Source organism: Rhamphochromis sp. 'chilingali', assembly GCF_963969265.1.
Source record: "Rhamphochromis sp. 'chilingali' genome assembly, chromosome: 6".
NCBI lineage: Eukaryota > Metazoa > Chordata > Actinopteri > Cichliformes > Cichlidae > Rhamphochromis > Rhamphochromis sp. 'chilingali'.
The window spans coordinates 234,003-241,959 of NC_137933.1; the positions used below are offsets into that span (position 1 = coordinate 234,003).

The 7,957-nt window shown below is 39.9% G+C and overlaps 1 protein-coding gene across 8 annotated transcripts in view; it reads right to left on the reverse strand.

The window, feature by feature from the left end:
- The window catches only part of celf1 (cugbp, Elav-like family member 1), a 57,501-nt gene extending 52,212 nt beyond the window's left edge, over positions 1-5,289 (reverse strand). For 3 of the 8 annotated variants that reach the window (XM_080885293.1, XM_080885294.1, XM_080885303.1), the window contains exon 1: positions 4,821-5,155. The gene's annotated coding sequence lies outside the window, so the exon portion shown is untranslated. The other 5 variants (XM_080885302.1, XM_080885299.1, XM_080885300.1 and 2 more) reach the window with 4 other exon arrangements.
- Between the last annotated feature and the right edge of the window lie 2,668 nt (positions 5,290-7,957).

A 7,957-nucleotide genomic window follows, 5' to 3' on the forward strand; every position in this document is an offset into this window, starting at 1 on the left:
CTACCTACTGAGCTATCCCTGCCCCAAAATAGGGAACCACCCCTCACGCTCCACCTCATGATGCTTAATCGACGTAATCAACCTTAATTTGATGCAGTGTGAAAAAAAATGCACAGAAATAAATTATTTTTCAATATATTAAAATATTAAATAGATTCAACATCTTTCTTCAACAAAATTGCACACTGCACAGATGGTACCTTCCCAAAGGAAAAAGTACTATAGCTTACATATTAGTACTATAGCTTATATATTAGTTAGGTATATATATATTAGACTTAATAGTTACTATATACAGTAATGGACTTCTATTCATTTTACATCAAATTAAAACTTTGGGTGTCAGATAATTATTTATTAAAAGCTCGACATTTTAAATGAGAATAAGAAAGAAAAGTATGTCTTTGTGCCCCCTTTTCCCTGTTAATGCCCTATCGGCCCCCCTGGCTAAACTTTGCTAGCTCCGCCCCTGCACAGTTACCAGCCGTCAGCTGTAGAAAAAGATCCTCGAGTAGAAAGTAATATTAAATACATTCTAACAACAGCTTATCAAGCTTAAACGTGCTGCTGCTGTTTATCCACTGGTTTCCTCTTTCTGGTGCAAAGTGGGCCAAAAGCAAACAACAGACACGGACTCGCAACAGAAAAGCCGATCAGCTGGTCATTAAGCAGTTTCATGATTGAAGTAGCAGCAGGAGAGGCAGTCGCTCCATATATCGTTTGTTAAGCTTAACGCAGGAATGCTTTACATTCAGAGATGGACTTACACACTTGCTTTACTTCTCGGCGTGTTGCAAGTTTTGTGAGGTGCTTTCATGATATTTAATGGATCGGATTACATTTTTTATTTTTCTCCGATATCCGATCCAGTAATTTAGGTCAGTATCGGACCGATACCGATACGTAATATCGGATCGGTCCATCTCTAGTATGGACAGCAATTTTTTTTAAAAAGTGAACATGTAAAGCTGCGGTGTTAAGCGATGTGGTTAAAACATTTGGGTGCACCTAAGAAAAAAAGAAGTTAGGTGCTCCAGTGCAACCATGGCAAAAGGTTAGTCTAGAGCCCTGAAACAAATATGTTTAAAAAAAAGAAAAAATTTTTTTACAAAGACATCCAACACATAAATCAATATGCTAGAGCCACTAGACACTCAAGCTAAGTTGACTTCAGTGATTAGGAATCTAATCACTTTATCTAACGATGGCAACCCACAGGAAGCAAGCTAACTTGGCAAACAACTGAACATTAACAAATTATTCATAACCCAGCAATTCACAAAAACATTAAAATGACTGTGGTCTAAAAGAAATAATGATTACAATACCACATTAATGATCTTAATTACTGTGTCAAGTCTTTACCAGTTTGCACACTAGTCAGTCTACCACCACCATCAGTGGTGGGTGTAACATATCCAGAAGCTGTTTGCTTGCCACAACTGAAATGCAGCAAAGAGAGCATGCTACTGACTTCCAGACAATTAAATGTTACTGTAGAAACAGGAAAACCTATAAAGTTAAAGGCAACAGCAAAATAAATGATAGTGTGTCAATAATCTGCCACAATAGTCAAGAATTTCCCAAATAGTCTAGTAGTTCCCAGGGAAATGTTCTTGTTTAAAAATGCCTAGGCCATTGAGTTACAACTAAATATCAGCTGCAAATGCTGCTGACACGCTTGCATTGTCAGGCCCTGAATCACTACTAGTGCTCCACATCTGTCTTGTCATTATTTCTATTGTCCCTTATCACTGTTTTCACTTGCTGAACCTGTAAAGCACTTTGGTCAACAATAGTTGTTTTAAATGTACCATACAAATGAAGTTGAAGTTGGTTAGGCCACCGACAACCACATCTTTGCCTTTTTTTCTTAGCACCTTCATAATGTTCCTTAGGAAGGTGAAACATTTGAATAATTTGAGATACAAAGTCAAGCCGATGACAGCAAGGGGTCCTGGACTGGGCGACCCAGGACCCCTGGGCAGTCATGGACCTGTTATATTATTATGTATTTTTGGTGTTGCTTCCCCTTCTCTATGCTTGTACATATGTGTGTGGGTGGCTGTGTGTCTGAGCACTTGTGGGGGGGGGGTGGCCCTGCTAGGGGACTGGCCACACCCGAAGCCACACACCTGCTGCTGATCAGGCCTCGTCGGGGGAGCTACTTAAGAGAGTCTTGGAGCTCCCACCAGCGTGGGATCATTGCTTGAGACTCCACGTTAGTCACCCAGTTTAGGTTTCGTCGTTAAGTGCATGCCTGCCATTGTTTAGTGTCCTGACAGCTGCCGCTATTGTTTCCCGCAGGAGGAGCGTGGAAGGCCTGAAGAGCAGCGAGCACCGGGAGTGCAGACACGGGAGCAGAGAGCACTAGGAGGACGACACGGGAGTCTGGGGAAAACACGGGGATTTATTGTTCTTTTGTACCACACACTGTAAATAAACGCACTGTTCGCACACAGAGCACCGCGCCTGGGTCCTCCTTCCCTACACCCCCCACGGTCAGCCATGCCAAACCGTGACAAAATACTTTACAACTCCACAACTTTATTAGCGCAAAAAAAACCCCCATCAATGTATTTTCACTTAAACAAGCAGCTGTTTTTTGCATTAAAGTTATATAAAGATGTAACAGTGCAAATGCAAATTCTTTGCTGACAGTTTAACCTAAAGGCATTTCCAGTGGACATTGGCCGACATATTGTCAGCATAACAGTATATAATAGGCCTGTGCGATATGACCAAAATCTCATATCCCAATATAAGAATTCTATCATCCCGATAACGATATAAATCACAAAAATGTAACATTTTCTGTAAATTCTGTGAATCTCGTGAGAGTGATTCGGTTTATTTTGAAAAGTCTCAACAGGATCTTGAGCTTTATTGTGAAAGGTTTATGTGGAACATAAACCAGCGGACATGCGATGGTGTTACCGTCGTTGTTGCTAACGACAACGCATAAAAACAGGCGCTTGTCCGTCCGTAGTGTGGTTATATTAAATATAAGAGAAAGAGAGAACTTTAGGAAATTAATACAGCCACTACAGTGACCATCAAAATGATGAAAAAATATTGTCGTAAACAGTTTATTTTGCGACACCACGAAACAAACGATAGCGTAAAATGAAACTATAGACGTTTTTAATATCGTCATCCGATATATATCGTTATATCGAACAGTCCTAGTATATAATAGCCACAAAACTTAAAAAGAGGTTATACACACGCAATACGGTAATATTATGTTGAAGCACAGTACGTATCACTCCGCGAGGCTCCTCCCTACGATAGACGTAATGCTCCGACAACCCATCAAGTGGTGCAATGTCCACTGGAAATGCCTTTAGGTTAAACTGTCAGCAAGGAATTTGCATTTGCACTGTTACCTTTTTATATAACTTTAATGCAAAAAACAGCTGCTTGTTTAAGTGAAAATACATTGATGGTTTATTTTGCACTAATAAAGTTGTGGAGTTGTAAAGTATTTTGTCTAGTCTCAATTATATCGTCAGTTATATCGTTATAGCAAATTTTCAAATGTATATTGTGATAAATATTTTTGGTCATATCGCCATGCTCTACTCTACTCAGCAGTCTACACTTTCAGGCCAGTGGCCACTCTTTAAAGGGTTAGGATGTACACATCCTGGACAGGGAGGAACGCTGGTTTGATTGGGGAGTCAAAGAGGCCATTTACGTGAAAAGAGAAAGACCATCTCTAGATTGAGGAGTTGGCCTAGGGGTAGCTTATTGCAAACTCTGTGAATCTTACTCATGGCCACTGATCAGTGGTCAGGTTGGGGAAATCTGCAGTCAGCCGAGACTGAAGAAGGCACTCGGCCGAGTGACAAAACGTTTCTCCTGCTGAAAACGCTACCTCCAAATGAACAGTATCAACTTTTTGTGATTTCCTTACTTGGATGATTGATTATCAAGATAGTAAACAGTTATTTTGGTTATATTAAGAGTACATTCACCACTTTACTTGCTGTCACACAGCATTTTTTTATTTTACTGGAGATGTTAATTCCAGACTTCTCTGACAAAAACAAACAACTTTACCTCAGCAACAATCAGTTACCTCAGGTTGCTGTGTGAATGCTTCATGCATTAGTATAATTCAGAATTATACAGTTTTCTCTCTTTTACTACATTAACTTTAATCCAATGAGCTGACCAGCAGAAGACTGAACCCTGAAAAACAGCCTGAAGATAAACTGCTGACTTTAGCTGTCCAAAATATGTTTTGGTGCTGGCTGTTTACTGCAGTACAAGTAGCATCCATGCAGCATGCTATGATTCTCTGCTTTACACTAATACAGGAAGTGATACACTCCAGAGGATCAAAGGTTTAGCTCAGACCTCTTGGCTATATATCTTCTAAACTCGAGCTTGCTATTAAAGCTGGGAGGCGGTCTTGTTGCCTGGTGCAGAGAAGCTTAACAGTTTAACAGATCAGACTTAAATAAAAAAAAAGTCCACTATTACTGCGAGAGAGGTGGCAGGGGTGACTTCCGCTTTCGGTGACGTCACATGTATGTGTATTTTGTACAATACATACATTTATATTGGACATATTTATGTGCACATATTCACAAACCTTTCAAGTGAGTTAATGATTCGTATCGCTACTACCAAATGATACTGTAAGCACAGCTCCCTTACGCGAACCAACCCAAACTCGTCATGACGTGACTTAAACAATATTTTTGCCGGGCCATCAAACTATGCTCCAAGCCCAGCAGCTGCCTCTTCGTGAGTTGTCTGTGTCATTAACGCTAGCGACAACAGTTAACTTAAAATGCTCAACTACTTACCCGGGTTCTTTACTTCACTGTTAGTTGGATTTGTGCTTAACAGGCGAAATCGTGTTTTGGATATTTGCTTATTATGTAACAGTGTGACGTTTAAAAATATTGCACCGCTCGGAAAACAAACTGACCACAACACGTGTGGATAACTTGTGGTCTGTCACTTCATAGATTTAACTAGAAGTCACTGTGTAAAATGGCAGTCTCCTTATGCTGAACCATTTCCATTCGACAGCTGTAAAGGGGGTGGAGAGGTTTAAAGGAACCGGTCAGAACCAACATCAGCATGATATTTGCTTCCTTTTAAATTTGAATGGCTTAATGTAGAATCGTTCCTTGAAACGAAAAGAAGCGATCTTACTTCTTCCTTTCTGTCCGTAACGATGGTGAAAGTGCACGTGACAATTCCCTTGTTCAAAGTGTAACGTGGTACGGTCCGTAGAAAGGGACTATCGTTTCCTACTTTCCAGCAATGTGGTTCAGTTTTGTTTGTTGTTGTTGTTTTCCCCATTGAAAATAGAAAAATAATAAAGTTAACAGATATTCATGTTTAACTTTTTAAAAAGGTGTGAAATCTAAAGATATTAAAATCAAAAAGCTTTATATAAGTTATCCTTAAAAAATTAATTGTTCGTTGTTAGTGGCTATATTTCTAATTAGAAACACCTGTTAACTGTAGTTGTGGAAAAACATCATAAAGATGTGAAGAAGATGACAATAACAAATACTTTATTCATCCCATATATGGCAAATTATTTAGTTACAGCAATTATAATAATAATATTACTAGATAAATTCTTTTTACTTTTGAGTGTGCCATACCCAGTGTTGGGACTAACGTGTTATTAAGTAACGCGTTACAGTAACTACATTATTATTGTGGTAACGAGCACGGTAACTAGTTATTATGCCAAAATCAGGAACGCGTTAGTCATTACTGGGATTTAGATAGGCTCGTTACTCGTTACTTCGTGTGGTGGCTATCGCGGAGCTTCCACAGATTCAGTAACATTAGCAAGTGTTGGAGGCCAGCAGGTGGATGAAGGAAGTCTGTGTTTCTCCTACAGCTCCGGACCGCAAAAAATGCGCGTGCTCTTTGTGAGCTCGTTCCCGGCTCGTAACCAGCGCGTTCTGCCGTCAAGGGCGATCATTGGTTAAATGTGATCATGTGACTGATGCAAGCCAGATCCTTTTATTTAGCAAAACTATGATTAATAGTTAGACTACAGCTTTCTTGGCTGCTTCCTCAAAGCACATTGTGCGCTGTCTATCTTGCGTGCTGCACAATATCGTTTATTATTTAGTATCTACTGATATCTACTGCTAGCTAGTTTATTGTGATGGTGCCGTTTTTTTTATTATGTTGCTCTTTGTTGTTTGCTTTCTCTTCTGTTTTTTTTCTCCATACAGGTGACCCAGGTGTTTTGTTTTTTTTGTTTGCTTTTTTTTTCTTTCTTTTTTTTCTTTCTTCCCCCCCTTCTCACCGTCTCTTCTCCCCTTTGGTTTTCTTTCTCTCCCTCTCTTCATTCTTTCTCCCTGTCCTATCCCCCAGTCATGTCTGTCCCGTTTGTAGCAACTGAAAATAAAATAAATTCATAATTATAATAAAGGTCAATCAAATGGACCAATATGGCAAGGCCATGATGATCCACTTGGTAAAATAAATCCGCTTGGCATCTTTCTTGGCCTCAAGACAACAATTCTGATGCTAAAGATCCAAACGGGACACAAAAAAAAAAAAAAAAGATAATAAAATTTTTTTTAAAAAAATGCCTGGGCCAATTTTCTGTCCCAGTCCAGCCCTGTATGCAGCTCATCTGCAGTCTGATGTTACCTACATCTTCCTATTCAGAAGGCAGAATTTCCGAGTTCTGAGTACAATCAAAGCACCACGACTGCAGTTTTTGTGTTGGATGTAAAAGGCGCACATAACGCTGTGACGTAGGCTAGAATCATGGCAGCAGTCAATGACGGTCCAGGCGTGGGATTTCTCTCGTGGAAATATGCACATTATCTTTTCCTTTCTATTGGTAGGTGGCACAGTGCACTTGTGGCAAGTAAGCAAGCTAGAAGACTGGCAAAGTTATGGAAGCAACACATTAACAAGAGAATTCTGAGTAAAACCAAAGTTACTTTCTCTAGTAACTAGTCACTTTGAAAGTAACGAGTAACTTGAAGTAACTGAGTTACTTTTGAGAGAAGTAACTAGTAATGTAACTAAGTTACTATTTTAAAGTAACTTACCCAACACTGGCCATACCTGTCGCCATTTGAGCTGTCAACAGCCACAGTGTTTAACATCTTATGTGAAGGGATGCCAGAAGCTAAAAATAACATCATGAAAGTTGCAAAAAAATAGTCAAGTTCAAAATGTAGGTAGCTCACAAAAAAGCTAGTCAGAGACGTGTGTTTATGGTATTTTTTAATCAAAGGATTTTCATTTAGAAAGGCCAAGCATCCTGTTTAGCCAGTGAGGCAGCACCGAGATACTGAATTATCTCTGTGGTGCTTTTTCAAATTTTCTTCATTTGTCAAGGATAGTGAAGCTGGTGGACGCAAACACAGGATTCTCAGAATAAACGTTTATTTACAAAGAATAATAATGCAACAATATCTTGAGCTGAAAATCTTTGGAAAAAGAAAAAGGATCTCTCTGCTGCTGAAAAAGTGAAATAGTTGAATGCCTTGGACAAGTAATGAAAACCCTAGATATATCACAAATACTTAATAATAATAATAATGTGTATGTGTTAGTCCCCATAGGGAAATATTTCCTCTGCATTTAACCCATTCACCCAGTGAAGCAGTGGGCAGCCACCAATGCAGCGCCCGGGGAGCAGTGTGTAGGGACGGTACCTTGCTCAGGGGTACCTCAAGGTAGCCATTCAGTGGAGTTGAACCCCCGACCTTCCGATCATGGGGCCACCACTCTACCTACTGAGCTATCCCTGCCCTCTGGTGATAAGCATGATCATTGTACTGTCAAGAGATTTGTGGCTGAGTCACGGCACACACAGGTTCATGCTCACAAGCAGAAACGGCTGCAGTGGGCCTTGAACTACATGAAGACTAATTTTCATCAGTCTTGTTCACTGATGAGTGCCGTGCAACCCTATATTGTCCATGTGGATGGAGTGGTGGAT